The sequence below is a fragment of the Sander lucioperca genome, chromosome 21 (assembly GCF_008315115.2).
Source record: "Sander lucioperca isolate FBNREF2018 chromosome 21, SLUC_FBN_1.2, whole genome shotgun sequence".
Classification (NCBI taxonomy): domain Eukaryota; kingdom Metazoa; phylum Chordata; class Actinopteri; order Perciformes; family Percidae; genus Sander; species Sander lucioperca.
The window spans coordinates 7,926,980-7,945,138 of record NC_050193.1 but is presented as its reverse complement, the minus strand read 5'-3'; the positions used below and the strand labels follow the sequence as shown (position 1 = coordinate 7,945,138).

The window sequence follows — 18,159 nt, the reverse complement described above, 5'->3', positions numbered from 1 at the left end:
ACAATACACAAAGAGCATTAGGTGAAAGCTGTAATTTTAAACTCCTTGCACATCTTGACTAGTCAGGCTAGTCAAAATATTGTCCATTAGCCTTGGACATGAAGTGCAAGGTCATAGAAGGCAGACAGCGCTGTCCTGCATGGCATATTTCTACATTCTTGGGCTTTTCACTTCTCTGCAAAGGTTGTACTTTTTGTTTGGCAGTAAAGGAGCTTGAGAGTGGGAGAGATTGATTTAGTGTGCTTCAGCTACATGGGCTGCTTTTGGAGTTGCAATTTAGATTTAGAAGACAGAGGGGCTGCAATCAGGAAGAGGTAGTAATCAATTTTTCTTGTTGATGCATGCGCATGTACATGTAGATGTGTGTGCGTGTGTGTGTGTGTGTGTGTGTGTGTGTGTGTGTTGTGCTTGTGTGCCCACAGCTGCAGAGAACAGATCTACGGCCAGTGGCAAATGAGAGGAGCCTGTAATAATAACCATTCTGGTTCCCTCACTGACACAGATACTGGCCTTGCTCTTCATTACATGGCATCACTTTTATTACATGCTGCAGATGTTTTTTTTCTTCATACCTACATCATAGTAATATATATTTTGATTTACCATGGATATAGATTGCTTCCACACAAGCCAACCAATTAGAGAAATTTTCACTTTCGATGAATACAATTCCAACAGCAAAAACAGCAAGATTTCTGTTTTGCCAATGATAGCAAAAACTCTGTTAACACTGGTGGTATATGGATTCTCCTTTTCACTGAATAAAGAAAGGTTTGTCCAGTTTATTAGCCTGAATATTTGCCCTTGTACAGCACAAACAATGTTTTTAGAAAGTTTTGCTGAACCCTTTATTACAGCTCGAGGACATATGAGCCAGGTGGGTCTTCATCAGTTTTAAACATCATGACTGGTTTTGGTTGGCACTGTTTTCACAGAGCACCATGCTTCTGTGAATGAGAGAAGAAAGATAGATGAGCATACACTAAAGAGTTAGTTTTCACCTTGAACACACCATCACTCTTCTTGACTAATTTTTAGGTGCAGGCTGTACTTGCAGTCAAAGCACTGCTGCCTGACAGAGAAGCACATGGCATGCCTGGCATACAACTAAATAACCAATCACTACATTGGATTCTAAAATCCCACAGAGCATAAAACAGAGCGTCAAGCAGAGCTGTGTATTCTTGGGAGGAATTATCAATGTGTCTATGGCAAAATTTAAATAAAAATAGATAATTGGAGAGTTAAAAGGAAGCTCTTACCTTTTAAGAAACAGCTGAATAAGATGCTGACACAGCACTGATTTAATTCCTCTTCTTCGAGATGAAGCACATGCTTCATGTAATGACTACAAAGCACAGGAGAGGCTGGATGGACATGCCTAGTGGAAGTTTCTAGAAGACATTCGGTGGGGGAAGACAGCTACAACCTGGAGTGCTGGCAGCCCCACAGTAGGCCTACATGTCTCTGAGTGAAGATGGTGGCAGAAGAAGGAAGGTGGCACTGTGAGCCCCAGGCCTGCTATTAATTAATGTAACTTGTCTGTCTGTGTACAGTATGTGTGTGTGTGTGTGTGTGTGTGTGTGTATGTCTGTCTGTCTGTGTGTGTGTCTTAGTGTGTGTGTGTGTGTGTGTGTGTGTGTGTGTGTGTGTGTGTGTGTGTGTGTGACTGTGTGTGACCAAAAACGCTATAAAATTAACGGCCAAAATTCAATTAAACTCATTTACGCTATATATATATATATAGATTAATCCATTCCATATTGACGTTTGACCCAGTCCACCATTGGACTGTAAAATGAAGGACGGAGACGAGAATGTGCTGCCTGGATCATTAATTGGAACATTTACTTGTAAAAATCTTCTTCCTGCCAACCCTGGCTACCGAAATCTGGTGTCACTGATATGTCTGCACTTCTCTCTGATGCTCTGAAACAGACGATACAGGCAACACAAACACCGCTGCACGTGACGCTAGTTAACACTATACTCGACAGCAACTAACGTTAGCCTACCACTAGCTAGTAGCTGGATTAAACACGGTTACAATGCTGACAGCTAACCCTAAACGGTGTAAAGTTTGACTGTGTTTTACTGTAGAGGATTCAACACCGGTATGTTACAATCTGTAGCTGCCATCGGAAAAACAACACAGACGGTGCGTTCATTGAAACTGGTAAACTACAGCCTCGTGGTGCATTTGAAGTTATTGTAAATGTCCTTTTCCCATCTGATGGTTGTTTTTGTCGTTCAACAGCAATTTACTAGTGAAATAAGTTATTGTTATTGTTATACATTATTATTAAATCATTTAATTTTGACCATATGGCTTTAGCAATAAACAAGCCGTTCTTTAATGTCACCAACTGTTGTTTAGTACCCTTTTTTTTTTTTTCTTTTCTTTTTTTACTTTCTTAAAAAGTATCGGTTCAGGCACCGTTAATTATGTATGCGATTAATTTCGATTAATTAATCACAGAGTATGTAATTAATTAGATTACATTTTTTAAACGATTGACAGCCCTATATATATATATATATATATATATATATATATATATATATATATATGGAAGGGTTAGGATTAGTCTGGAAGATGAACTTGTGATGTGAGTGAAAGCACAGTTCTTCCATCTTTACAGCTGTGTTTCAAACGGATGGACTAAAAGCACAGCTGGGGGAATGAATACTTCTTATGAAAGTAGGGAACAATATGTATGATCTGTCTCAATAGCAGTGTGACATCAGCACCATATTTTTCTCTCAGTGTTCAACACGGTGCCTATTACTGCTCATTTACTCTGTAGGTCTCAGTCACCCTGCTGATGTCCAATCTAATGTGATGGGGAGGGATAAACCACTACAATCTATATAATGCAAGGGCAATCATGTGTTCTCCCATGTGAGGCCCTGAAGCCAAGGCTCCCTCTCTGTCCCTCATTATAGCAGATGTGTGGTATATACAGGGACAGCACAGGACAGGAGTGACACACACAGCACATAAACTGGACCGTGAAATAGACGGGCTGACTGCAGATTGAGAACGGTGGAGGTAGTTTATTGTGTGTGAGGATGAGATGGGAGGAACTGATATTCATTTAATGACCAGCTGTGTGATGTGGACTCCTACAGAGCCATCTAAAAACATTGGCATCCACACACTGAGGGGGGAAAAAAGGCCCAAGATCAGTATGCCCACCTTCAGCCACGAAGGATAATAAGATTTGGCTCCCACTGACATGAATGGTAAGATTTGTCACTGAAGACTGTTGGGAGCTGCCTTTCAGCTGAAGGATAGAGGGCCTGAAATCTGCTGCGCCCATTCAACCTCACAATGTATTCAAAATCTCTGAGCCCTCATCATAATATAAACACTAGAACACAATAATTGTTAGCAAAACAAAAAAAAAACTTTTTTAAACACCCAGCAGTTATGGAGCAGCATTAGCAGTCATTTGGAGTCATGTTTCTTGCCACCTCGCAAATGTCCAATATTCATACTCCGTTTTTGGTCTCTACCAACTGCTGAGGAAAATAGCTGTCTCTTCAGCTGCTAAAAGCTCCAGTATGTTCACCAGCTAGTTGCTTAACGTGTCAGTCTGCTGTTTGGTGCTGACCAAGTAGTGTACAGGTTTTTAGAGCTCGTTCTTTGAAACAGCTGCCGCTGCAGCTGAAGACGACATTTTGAGAGTGGTGATGTGAAGGGGGGAGCTACAGATCCAGGTGATAATTCTAATAATTATACATGTTAGATATTGATCACACAAATGAGCCTGACCTGCTTATTTTTATGGCTGAAAAAAATTATTTTGCAGTTATTGGTTTCTGCACTGCCCAGAATGCAATTTTGAATCTTTATTTTCTGATGCATCATGGTTTATTGATAAAAATTCAAGGTCTAGGTCGTGGCAGGGTTTAAGCGTTTTTGTACATTTCATGAATGAATTCTGCAAAGCCCTAGTGAAATATGATTGAGTACAACCATTTCCTGAATTGTTACAGACATAGAGTCAGAAGTGCAAATATGTCCCAAAGGATGCATACTGAAATAAATAATAATAAAAACATATTTGTAAACAGGCTCACACATCCTATGAATATACACATCCCTTACTAGCACAACATGGTCAATATGTACAAAAAAATTAGTTCATTAATTATCTACTGATACAATAAAATAAACTAAAATAATAAAACAACTACCCCACCTTAAGACTTAAGTTTTGAATAACTTAATTAAAACTAATCAAAATCATGGCAGAAAAGTAATATAATACTAAATATGTAAATATGTATGAATATAAATGTGTATATGAAGGTAAAATGTAAATATATAAATATGTAAAACATCAAAGCTAGACATATTGTGCACATTGTTTCCTTCTTGCACAAATTACAGCACTAAAGAGATCAGCAAACACCCCAAAACAGATGAGACTGTGACCTTGATTGTGATTTCCCATCAATCTAAGTGAAGGAGCAGAATTGTCCCTTAACAAGATTATTTTACTTTGATCTCATGGATTTGACTCTAGAGACAAAGTGATATGGCATCCGTTCCTTTATTTATATAAAACCTGAATACTTTGTCACCAGCCATCACCAGCCACAAACAGACATCCCAACCGATGCATCCTCTTCTTCTTTCTGTCTGTCTTTTTCTCACATTTATTCATCTCTCTCCCTCTCTCTCACTTTAAGGCATGTCAACAAAGCCTGTGTGACAATCCCAAAGGTACATTGTGCAGTGTGCTTCAAGTTTACCTTAAGAGGCTGTTCCATTTGGTAGTCACTTAATGGAGACCCCTCCCGTCTTCCGCCCATGTCTGCTCTGTTCAGCAGGTTAGACTGCGGACTGTCAGGCGGATGTGCTGACTGTCACCACAGAATGACAGCGTCCTGACCAGCAAGATTTAGTTGAAGCCGACGCCTCCGGGTCTGCCCCGGGGTTGTTGAGGCATGCCGGAGTTTGCCATAAGTGGAGGAGTCCTGTGGTACCTCAGCTCATTTTGATTAATGGACCTCTCTCTGCCCCTGAGTGAGCAATTATCAGAGAGTAGGCAAAGTCGTTCATCACTGTAACTGAGCAGCAGGACTCTTCCACTGTCCAAAGTCACACCTGCAGGGCATACATCCACATCTGCCACGTCCTCCTACCCATCAACTAGGCTGCTGCCCCATGTTTGACCAGGAGGGTCTGTCTTCAGAGGGTCAGAGAGGTGTAGGCAGGTCTGTACAGCGTGTTACCAGCAGATCAGATTTCCCCACGGTAATTGGTTAGCCTGGGCTCTTTTGCCTTGATCAAATTCAAGACTGCATGTTACTGTGAGATCAAGTTTCTACTCAGTCCTGTGGCACCAAGTCTGGAATTCACTTAGTCTCTGCAAAATGACTGGCACGTGTTGTGAACAACCATTGTCCGTAGCTGTTAGTGGATGTGTTCAGCATACTAACTGTCCTTCACATACTAAAAGAAAGCAATAGTATTTCATTCAAAACCAACACAATCTCCAGGAATTGCTAAATAACTACCAATAATAATAAATACAGCACTTTATCCTGAGTTATGGTTCATGTGATAGAAGATACGTCAGTATAGTATATTGCGATAGATGTTCTTTTAGACACTCCTTAATTTATTGACGTGTTTGTTAAGATGTACAATTACAATCATTTTGATTTTCTATTCCACCTGCATTAACAGACTAAACAACACTTGATCAATGACACTTGATCAACAAATAATGTGCAAGATGCTTGCCCACATCATGGTCAAATCTGTATAGCACTTCATACTTAGGCTACACGAATGTACAATTTACAGTAACACAAAAACATACCTAAACTAGAAGAGCTTGGCGAACGTAGACCTCCGCCAAGGCTATGCATGCCATATCTTGCAATGTTAACGAAAATAAAAAATAATTAGTGTATCTTCCACATAATATGGATCGGGTCCAAAATGTAATGGGTTCTTCCTTGGACTGCACTATACCGTTCCACTAAGTTTTATGAAAATCAGGCAAGTAGTTTTTCCGTAATCCTGCTGACAGATAGACACACAAACTGAAAACACAACCTCCTTGGTGGAGGTAAAAAGCATTGACCTTACTATTGTTAGTGTCCATTAGTTTGACTGACAGGTAGCTCCTGAGGGTTTGTTAGTATTCAGTGGACTTCAGTTTTTGTCTAGCTGAATCAACCCTAACCCTTTATTTATGCAGAACGTATTACCACCTGTTCTTAAAATGTGTAAGAATGTGCCAAACCTATCTTTGTGTTTATATTTACATCGTTCTAGGCTGTCGTTTTTTTTTCCAATGTAACATCCCAGAATACTTTAAACTAACTCTGCATTACTGGGATATTTGCGTTTGAGCTGGTAGACATGTTTTTACAGAACTAGAAGTAATAGGACTGTCAGATGCTGGGCCCATTGCAGCACTGTCATTGCTGTTATACATCTGCAATCCAAAATCCCCTCACCCACTGTTAAAAATGCAATTAACAAAAATGTTGTTCCTCCCAGGGACCAACAATTTAACTGAATCTATTGGTCAATTACCAGTTTGTCTTCAGCCTGACCCCATCCCCTAATGTCTTTGGAGGAAGGCCAGAATCTGATTTCCTTTTAAAGCTGTCTAATGGGCTGTCGACCTATACATGCAAACCAAATGAACACAACTCGTCCCACCATTGCTATTAGGGCCTTTTTCTATTCATTGATTTCTCTCTTTACTTTTAGCTAATGATTTTCTCCCTCTCTTTTTATGCATGCTGGTGAATCTGTTAAATACTTTTCATTGTAGACTCTACAAAAAAATGAGATTTGGAATGCATATGAAGTACAGAGATTTTGTTTGACCGCCCTGTTATCAAATTACAATGTGTAATGCATCCAAGATGAGCAATGTCTCTGTCACTATTTATATGTATGTATGAGTGTCTCTGTCTTTCCACCTGAGTGGAGAGTGGGCACGGCTGACTTAGTTTCATTTCACCTACGTTTTGAATACTAAGTGGCCATAGAAAAAATAGATACATGATTTTTAAAGCTATATTCCTATTTAACTGATTATGTTGTTTGCATATTGTATATTATATTTTTCTCAAATACCACGCTACCATTTTTATAAAATGCTGGTTTCTTATGCATTAATTTTAAGTAGTTTGTATTTGAAGCTGAGCAGTTTAAAGTCAATAATTTACTGGAGTGTGATAGCTACATAGTTTGTTTCTCCACATGAGTAAAGGCTATCATAAGGAATCTGGTCAAAACATTTGCTGCTGTGCACTGGAAATGTTGAAATCTGTGTGCTGCCACCTTTTCCGCCCTGCATCTCACTCTCTCCGATATCTCGCTGTCTGCATCTTTTTGCCATTCCCTTGCCCTCCTTTTCAACCATCTCTGCCTGTCTTCTCCATCTCTAGCTCACATCTTTATATCACTTCAATTTTTGCACGGTGAGATGGAAATTGAGTGGGAGGACTGGGTTGTAGGATAAGATGGAGGTCTCAGAGTGGACAAAAAAAAAAATCTAATTTCAACCCAAAAAAAAAATAACTAATTGCCCCCCCACCTCCTGAAACTGCATCTCTCCTAGCTGTCCCTGCACATCTTCAGCAGGTCTCACCTGCACATCTCCAGAATCTCAAAACCTGACACGCAGCAGGAGGGCAAAAAGAGAGACCATGCAAGAACCCACCTTCACTCTCTCTTAACTGAGATTGGACACACACCATTGCCCTTTTTTACTTTTAAAGCCACTTCTCGTTTCATATAGATAAAAGTGTACCAGGTGAAGCTGTGCCCCAAATAATTCTAAACAATTTTAGAAGTGAAAAGAGAAAAGCACTTCAAGGGGCTTCATGATGGTTTTTAGACTGAACTTTATGATGGTTTGACTTTAGACAAATGATGAGGAGCAATACGCTCTTTGTCCATCATCACTTTGCACACAGTAAGCATTCTGTGTCCCTAGTGCTAATGATAGAGCAAAGCCTCTTACAGCAGTAATAGGCGTTTCTTAGCCATCAAAACACTATAAACCTCACAAGGCCATGGCTAACTAAGCTGACAGGTCAGTGGGGATGTTGACAGGTGAACAGAGAACTGATGTCGAAAAAATACAATATGAACATAGCTGCAAAACAAATAAAATGAAAAGGGATTAAGGGTTTGAACCACACGTGTTCTGCTTTTTTAGATCTTTGCATATACAGGGTTATAGTGTGTGAGGATTCTTTGATAGCAGCTTTGTTGAATCAAACTAAGATTTAGTCTTTCGATTATGTCTCTCATGTTGAGTTTTTTTTTTTGTACCACAACCTCCGAGAACAGGAAAAACAGACATCTACAGATATTTCTGGCCGACAAAGTTAGGAGGCATCTACTTATTTTCGGAAGGTGAGCAATAAGGATCCTCCAGAGCTGTAATCTAGTTGACTGACAGCAGCATACAATGCCTTTTCCCAAACACCTAACCAGAAGATATTCAGTAAAGAGAACATAGACAGCGTGCAAGGTGAGAGAAATGCACTCAGCCACAAAGAGATAAGAAAGAGGGAATAAGATGAAAGACAGGAAATGTTGGGGAAAATCCTCACAAGATCTTAAATTTTGTTCTTAAACATTTTTTAGGTAGATCCTCAGTCATTTAGTTCCTGATCTATTCCAGCTTAATGCAGCATTTGTGGACAGTTTGTGGACACATTGTAATCATCTACTCAAGCAAATACGTAGAAAAATCTATACAATGACACCAACACTCAGTTGCATCAAGGTGAGTGAAGTATATACAAATTATTTTGGACTCACAGGATTTACTGCAGATCTTATAAATGTAGACAAGCAAACTTTCGCAAAGATAACGTCAGTCCAAAGATTAAACTAGGCCACGTGCCGTATCCTCTGAGTTTAAGAGGGATACGAATTTAAGTTGGACTGAATGCACTGCAGAGTCCAGAGGGACTGGGAGGAGGAGAAAACGAGAGCAAAGATGGGTAGTCGAAGACACGAATGCAACACATCATACTCTCCGTGTTGTTAGATTTTCCTCGTAAGACCGCATTCTAAGCGTTTTTTGATGTGGGGACATTTCATACTCAATCATTAAAATTTCCATAAACTTGCAATTTCATGCAGGATAATAAAAAGGTCTAATTCAGTGGAAGCAAATAGCACCTTGTGTCCTCCAGCACCCTTATTTCACAAAGAGATATCAGATTGTACGCTGTGTGCAACCAAATAATATTTTTGTTTGCCTCAAAGTGCAAAACAATCTTGCAGACATCTAATGAGTGCTTTGAAGTGCTGCTTGTATGCCAGCATGAGGCAATTCCTTCACTTGAGCTTAATCTTCCAGATGTGAAAAATGCAACACCTTAGTTGATATAAGGAAATCCTGTATGTGTCTTTGAGAGTTATGTACTGGAAAGCACAGGTAAATGAGTTGTATTTTTGTGACCAAACATCCAGATAGACAAGAAATAAATCCATCCACATGAAATGATGAGACTGGAAAGATGGTGTCTTGCGTGTTAAGAAGGGAACTGTCTCTCTCTTTCTCACATGGGTGTGAGCCAGGAATGCTTGTTTTATTCACAGAGCTTTTGTTCAGCCATGATGGTGGGGATAACCTTAAGCTTAGGTAAGGGCCATTTTTCTGAAAATAGAAAACATACAAATCGTACTTGTAATAGCTCTGGCAGTCCATCAGCAAATCAGGTTTATATATTATTTATGACTCAATTCAAAACTTATTATATTCTACCCTATTAGTGATTGTACATTATTTGTCTTCACACAAACATTTAATGGACTTTGAACTTACAAATCCACATTGGCGCTCTGCAGAAAGCTCCTTTCACATCTCATCTCCGTCCTCATTAGACAGCAGCAGATAGCTTGGCTTCACAGCCACTGTGGAAGGATGCAGTCAGACTCTCTTCAATATCTGATGTAAAGGAGAGATATCAAGATTTCACTGACCGCGCTGTTGTTTGTAGGTTATGATGTGGGTCAAACTAGCTCTATGGAATTTCATGCTGCCGTTGTTACAGCTTAGTACATTTAAGATGTTGTTGCCATTAGAAAACAGCCATTATTTTGTTAACATGGACATATGAATGTGGTGAAGTAGTGCATAATGCTTGAATAATGAATATACCTTCTGTATAACAGAGCAACCTGATCAGGAGCATACATTGATAAATCACTTTAATGGACTTAGATTCATGGCACCAGTTTTTATTTTGAATTACCGATTTATTGGGTACACCTGTAGTCTAATGAAATCCCATACCACAGTCCTGCAATACATCTTATCTTTGTTAACAACCTTTATGAATCCCTCTATGGTCATTGTTGAGGTTGAAGTTAGTGTTGCTATTTTGTTACACTGGATTGTTGCAGATTGTACAGGTGGACCTGGTAAGAAAGTGAAAACATTGGTCAAAGTGTCCAAGTGCACTATGACGCCGGGTCTCTAGGGGGTGCATGAATTCCAATATACAGGTGACACTAGACCAAACTGGGCAAAACGTTGCATGTGTTCACAGTGTACTGTGTTCACCCAAAACCCAACATGCTCCACCACACAACATAGATCACAGTTTTATAAAAGAAAATCAATTCAATGTAAAAAATGAAGTATTTGTATAAATATGGTTTATTTATTTATTAATGACCTGACATTGTTGACTGTTTCTACTGCTACTGTAACTGCATGTGTTGTTCACTGTAGTCTTTGTTTTACTGTTACAAATTTAAAGCTGTGTGGGTAAAAGTGGGGAAATGAATGCTGGCGGGAGCGGCGGCAGTGGTGTCGTGCCAGAACCGGAGCCGGGCAAGCGGGCAACGGGACCAGGTTCAGCAGCTGCTATGGACATCATGGCAAAGGCTGCGAGACTGAAGAGGGGACACAGAGGAAGCTAAGAAGAGAAAAGTAGAAATTGACCGAGCTGCCGCTGGACAACTTGGATTGGCTTTTAGTTGTTGGTAAGAGCTTCGCTAAATAAAAGGCAGATAGAGAGCTGGCCTAGTAGCTGGCTTGCTACGTCTTTTGTTGTTGCACTTGCTTGATGTTTGGCTATGTTAGCAAAGTTTGGGACTCGCTAGTTTTTAATCATAAGTATTGTAACCGTAACAAATGCACGTGTACAGCTGTCTTATCATACGACAGCGGAGTATAAGGAAATTACACTCTGAAAATGTAGGGGTGTAAAAATTGAAAATTGTTCTTAATTAACGCAAACACTCCCCAGACCATCAGTTTCAGAAATCTTGAGAGACGTTCATTCTGCTTCCCCTCCACACTGGCAGCTCAAATTCATGATTGTCTCTCTTCTTCCCAAAATACACTTACTGCACTCAGAATGTTTTCTTCTCTTGCAATGCTCCTCGTATCTAAACTCTCTCCCTCTTTACTTTTGGTGACTCAAAACTGTTTATACTAACCTACCTGCTGTTAAGCCTTCACTCATGTTTCCTGTACCAGTTAATTAAACTTCTCCTTGCAGTATGATTGTCTCTTACAGTTTATCTACCCAGCTCTGTAATTATAAAGCATACTACTACAGACCATATTTCGTTTTCCTTTACTGTGGTACTAATGTTTGTGACTTCTCTTCCTTTTACTGTACAGGAAACTTCTCCAGTTTTCCAGCTTAGTGTTTGTCTTCTGTCCATTCCGTTTTCCCCATTTCCTCATCTAGAAAATCTATGTGCAGACTTTCTCTGCCCTACAGTAACCTACTGTTATTTTGTCACCAGATCAGCCTGTGCAGAGTGAACAAGCACTACACTGCTGTTTGTGTCTCGTGTGAAACCAAAAGTCAACGTTGACTAATTTTAACTTATGTACGTAAGTTCATTTAAGTTAACTTTTACTTCACATAGGTAACATACTTAACTTCAGTGACTTGCACAGGTACAGGCTATTGTTGGCAACAGCCCATTTGCCCAAACTGGCTGAGCTGCCCCTCTAGAGAAAAAGCCTGAATAAACTTTTCTTTTATTTTTTCTGTTGAGGCTGCATCATTTCGATAAGCCGATCATTAATAAAGTTAAATCAAATTAAATTGCCACAGTCAAATATAGGAATAAGCTATTTTCACCCATTTAACCAATGTGTTCACCATCCCCCAAAAAACCCAGGGAGTATCTAAAAGTCTACACTGCCAACTTCTACTTATGAGAAATATACCAATGTACTGTATTTTAACTACAACTTGAACTATACCTCTGGGTATAGCTCACCTGGTAGAGTGTGTGCCTCATGTACTCATGTGTGTGCCCCCCCCTGCAGTAACTCTGAAGACCCCCTAGGGGTCCCAGACCCCCTGTTGAAGAGCTCTGGTTTAAGGGGTTTTTCAAAGATTATCTGCACATTTAAGATGTTTTAATGGATTATCTGCATGTTTAAGAGATTTTCAGCACAAAAACAAGGAACAGGCTAACTTTGTTTCCCTTCAGGTTGATGAAGGGGAAGTTTCTTCTTTCTACCCGTCTCTGTGTTACTAGCCCCGGAGATGGTCCAGTGGGGCAGGACACCAACCGACAACCAGGAGACGCAGGTTCAAACCCCGCCTCAGGTATGCCACACAGGAGTGTGAATGGATGTGGTTACATTTGTATGAGTCAATCTGAATTCTCAACGCAATCCACGTTGAAATCAAGGTTGATGAAACTTGCAAATTTTCAACTATGATTTGAACTTGCCAAGTTCCAACAATGATTTCAATTTGAGAATTTTTTAATTACCATTAAAAAATCACTTGTAATCACTTTACATTTGTTTAATTCTGCAGCCTGTTCAGCAGACATTATTTAAGTATTAAAGTAGTAAGAGTAAAAAGATAGATTTTGTCCAGATTAAAGCATAGCCCCTCCACATGTCTGTACCCGTCCCTGTTCAACTTACATACAGTACTTAAATTACTTAACAAAAATATGAACTTATTAACATACTTATTATAACCCAAACCACGATCTTTTACTAAATCAAAAGAAGTATGTTTGTTGCAATTCACAACGTTACATGTTTAAAACTGCAACCATTTCACATTGTGTGCCGGTTGCTGGTATGAGCATGTGTAATCCGGGAGAAAATATGATATTCTGAAACGTAATTGAGAATGCAGTTCAGTTTTATGGGAACACAATTTTTTAGGAGAGATTGTTGCTCGATGGTGTTTTAAGCCCCCAACGTCTCCTTCCAGGCAGCGCTGCAACCGTTGACTTCAAGGCACCTAACCCTAACCCTAACCTTAACCATAACCATTGCCTAATCGACTTCAAGCAGCGCTGCCTGGAAGGAGACGTTGGGGGCTTAAAACAGATAAACAAGATTGTTGGCCTCTGACAAGTCAACTTAAAACAACTTAAGAGGAATTACATACACAGCCTGTTTGGACCCTTATTAAATAGAGGGTGGTTATTGTTTTCTGGTTAAATGCATTGAGACTTCTGTTATTGTTGTCGACATGTCTTGGGATCAAAGAGCTCTTTACCACTGAAATGCACTTATACTATCACTGAAATACACTTGGAAGTGAACAATACAAATGGCTGGATCTCTTCCATAGTGCTCTTAGCAGGAATTTTAGAGGTCAATGTGGATTAAATAGCTCAAATGAAAAATCTTTTCATTTAGTTACAGTGCAGCTGAAATTGGCATTAATCTAGTCTTTGATGAAACAAAGGACCCAGTTGCATTAAATTCTGACAGCATGTGCCACGACTCTGGAGCTAACATAACAAATACTGTGCAGCTACATTTCATTTACTTGGTGTTCTTTAATAAATGCATATTTTGGGTTTGGTCACATGTCTGTCACTTGTTCACTAGGTATGTTGTACTGGATCCATCATAGCCTCTAAAACAGATACAAACATTCAGGTTAAGTTTAATTTAGCTGATTTAAATGTACAGGTAAACTGTATAATAGCTGCATTATGCATAGTAAACTTACGTTGTGCCTCTGATGTTTCCGTTTGTTGGGTGGTAAAAAATGAGATACAGTTCTGTGCCAGGCTGAGGCAGAGGGTACAGAAGGTGTAGCTGCAGTCTCCTGAACACAAGCCAGAGCACACGTCTACACATATCTGGCAGCAGATGTCACAGCAGTGTTCAGAGCAATATGTCCAGTCTTCACACATACACGAGCAGCCACCAGCCGGTCTGCATTCCTCCTTACTTTGCAAGCAGGAGTTGCAAGGCTTGCAAGACTGTAACCCCATGGGTCTGCCTGTAAAAAACACACGACAGACACGTCGAGATAAGAGATTGGAGGAAATCACTGTCTGGAAAAATTGTCTCCTTTTCAAGTCCAGAATTGGAATTGATGATGTATATACAAAAGGAACTCTGTGGAGAAAAAGCTGCTGATAATTGACTGTCAGCCTGTCCTGAACATTGTACAAGCTGCCTGCTAGCTCGAGTTCAGTCCAAAGTTCTTGCAGTTTCTTGCGGAAGTTGTTTTCACAGTTGGACTAAATTTAGATAATGCTTGATGCCATACTCTGCCCCCTGAGGTCTTAGTCCAGTCTGCTCCGTCATCTCCCACACACATGAGACAACGAATGAAGTAAGCCTGAACAGCTATTCTGCCCTTCATAAAAAAGCATGACACCCTCAAACGTCACTACCAACAGTTATTCTCTATTAACACAAACCCAGAATGCTCATAACTCCAACTAAACTTTATTTCAGTTCTAAGCATGAAATTGAACAGAGAGGCTCTTTCTTAGGCCTACTTGTCACGGGGCGTTCAAGATAGAGATGGTGGTAAGCAAAGATAATGAGCTATGCAGCATGAATGAGAAAACACGGATTTAATTGCGACAACAGCACTAACCACCCAAGTTTATGAACAAAAGAAAGATACTAATAGTATGCCAGATGTTTGAAACTATTTTTTTTAAAAACTAGTTTCCCTCACAAAAACATGCTTTAAGGAGAAATCTGTGCAGATTTATTGTAATTATCCTCATTTTACACATGAAATAAATGCTTGAATGAAAGAAAGGCGTAAAAATGAGAGAGCATTTACTTTGCAAGCTGAAGTTTGGCAACAAATCCTGAATTTCCTGTAGAATGCAGAACAGATACCTCTCGTTGATCACACATAATCATCATTACAACAATCAGTCTGATCACATTGGTGTCAGAACACACAACTGTGACGTCCCTGCCTCTTTTGGCTGCTGAGCTGTCTGCAGTAGGTGTGACCGGGTCATCATAGGAAGCACCTTAGCCCCGTGTTTCCGTACAAGAACGTGAGAAAGAGGGAAAACGCTCTCCATTGTTATTCTTTGTTTCCCGTTTCACCACACAACATTCCACTCTCTATTCTTTCATTCATGGAAATACGCTGACACCACTGACTTTCTGACTGCCACACTTCACAGCATTATTTGGACAACTAATTGTTTTGATACTTGCAAATGAATTGATGGTACCTTTGCTGCAGGCAATGTGTTATGTTTTGAGCCGACCATGATACAACAATTTGTGTATAGAATACAGAAACACACAATTAGAATGCAGTCAGCAACTACTGTATCTGAAGTCTCTTTCCCAAAATTCAGCCTTGGTGCAGAATTACAGCCACTAGAGCCAGTCCCACAATGAGCTTTCCTTAGTATGTGCCATTTCTGTGTCTGTAGCTATTGAGGAGGAGAGAGGGGGGGGGGCAAGGTGGAGAGGGGGGGTGTGGCCTTGACCAACTGCCACTTTGCTCGTTTGAAAGCCATGATGTCTCTCTCTCATGGGTGGGCCAAATTCTCTGGGCGGGCAAAGCAGAGAAAGGAGAGGTAACCTTGCTCCGTATGACCTCATAAGGAGCAAGATTCCAAATCGGCCCATCTGAGCTTTCATTTTCTCAAAGGCAGAGCAGGATACCCAGGGCTCGCCATTTCTAGCCACTGGGGGAACTCATATTAATGTTAAAAAAAAAGTGAAATTTTCATGCCATGGGACCTTTTAAAGTACTTTTTCTTCTTTTAGTACAATGCAGAATGTATCATACAGGAAATTATATTGAAGTTGATTGATTAAAGTTAGAATAACTTCAGTTTGTGGAAAATGCAACATCACATTTTTTAAGTCTTCAACTGTCTTTTTTTTTTTTAGATACATTTTTTATTAGCACCATTTATCATTCAGACATACAGACCAAATTCCACAATATGTGCCAGGTAATATCAGATGGTGCACAGAACAGAGAAACACAAATTAAACAAGAAAAAAAACCCTCTCCCACCCCCCACCCTCCGCAGTCTCGAGGAAAACAAACAAACAAACAAACAAACAAACAGAAATCCCACCTTGCCTAGTCACTCTCCTCTAGTTCTTGTGGCGCTGAGGTCATTAGGTCTGATATTTGTGCTGCCGTTATTTTCCATAGGTTGATAGTCGATGATTTGGCTTTGTTAATCCTTGCTGTAAAGAGCTCAAGCATAACTATGTCTAGAAAATACGCTAACCACTGTTTTATACAAAGCGAGTGTGTGTGTGTGTGTGTGTGTGTGTGTGTGGGGGGGGGGGAGGGGGAAGCCAGCATTGAGCTAACATTTTCTTGGTTGCAGTTGAGCCGGCTAGCCAAATCTTCCTCTGTCTCTCGAGCAGGTGTAATTTAGAGTCATCATTAAGTAACAAAACAATCGGGTCAGTAGGAATTAGATATCCTATCACATCAGATATTATTGATGTTGTTTTATGCCAGAACTCATGCACCTGTTCACATTCCCAGACCATATGCAGGAAAGTTCCAGTTTGTTCAGGTTGACAGAACATACAATAGGGAGTGGGAATGGCTAGTCCAATATTTCCTATGGCATATGTTGAAGTGGATATACTGATGATTTGGGTTCTTGGAACAGTAGAAAATGTTGTCCCAAACTGCCTACCAATTAATTGTGTTCCACTCAGGGCTCTGCTCTCGTTCCCATTTCTTTACTATTGGGAGGTCTCCTATAGATACTTGCAACAGTTTAGCATAAATCTTGGACACTAATCCTCTCACAGGAAAATCAAAAAAAAAACATTTAATGACTGGGTGCACCTCAAAACTGTTTCCCCATGGCACTCCATAACATTTTAGGGCTGATTTTAAGCAGAGATAGAAGTAAAATGATGTCCTGGGGACCTCAAAAAGGTTTGTTACCAGACATTAAGTGTGTATTGTGCCATATTGGGGTATTCACGTGCCACTTATTGATGTAGCACAGGTGCTCCTCCACCTGTTTTGGACAAACACCTGCAAAGGCCTGGGGTCTCATTTATAAAACTGTGCATAGGATCCTTACTATAAGTGTACATACGTCCAAAAGCCCAAAATGGCGTACCCCAAAAAAAAGTCAGATTTATAAAACCGTGTGTACGCACACCTGTAAGCAATGTCCCCTTTATAAATCACAGATTACCCCCAAGTGTGCGTACGTGAATCAGCCTCTTATCATTATTATTATTATTATTCATTTTTAACCATAAATAGTCAATGCAAAGCACCTCGTGAATGCTGATCAGTATGTTAATGACACTGGCAGTTGCTACACCGGATCATGATGACTGGCGGAGAAAAAGCAAAAAACTTCTCAGACGTTCAGGAATTGCTGCAAATTGAATTATAATTTCAGCCTGTTCTTGTACAGTGTAGGGAAACCTGATCTATAACTACATGTATTAATAATACGTCCAAAACAGCAGGCATTACGGCACTCGGGGACAGCTTCAATATACCAGACGTATATAATAAGATTTAACAGAACTATATATTATATCCAAACAAGCCTTAGTGATAAAGTTGAAGATTATATATAATATTTATAAAAAAAATACTTAGCTGTCTGACATTTCCCTCTGGAAACAATTTCCCCCAGAGTGGCGAGTACCTGTATTTGGACCAGGATGGCACGGTTCCGGCGCGTTGATCTCTCTACTGGACCCAATTCAGTACATAGATCCAAGAGCTCAGCTTTAGGGAATCTAAATCGGCCTATCCTATATCATTGTCATGGTCCCTGAAGCCTCTTTTTCTCCAGATTCTTCCATTAGCGTAGTCCTCCTGCAGGGCCAGCAGTGCCATCATGCAGCATTACGCACCGGTTCAACAATTGGTACAACAATTTGTGATTGTTAACACCTTGCCAACACA

The 18,159-nt window shown here is 40.0% G+C and overlaps 1 long non-coding RNA gene across 1 annotated transcript; it reads right to left on the bottom strand.

The window, feature by feature from the left end:
* Positions 1 to 9,473: 9,473 nt before the first annotated feature.
* LOC116059740 lies at positions 9,474 to 15,156 on the bottom strand. Its single transcript, XR_004107361.2, has 4 exons — positions 15,055 to 15,156; positions 13,975 to 14,250; positions 9,834 to 9,956; positions 9,474 to 9,665 (listed from the first exon to the last, which is right to left on the bottom strand). It is a non-coding gene; the product is annotated as an uncharacterized LOC116059740 (long non-coding RNA).
* Positions 15,157 to 18,159: the final 3,003 nt, after the last annotated feature.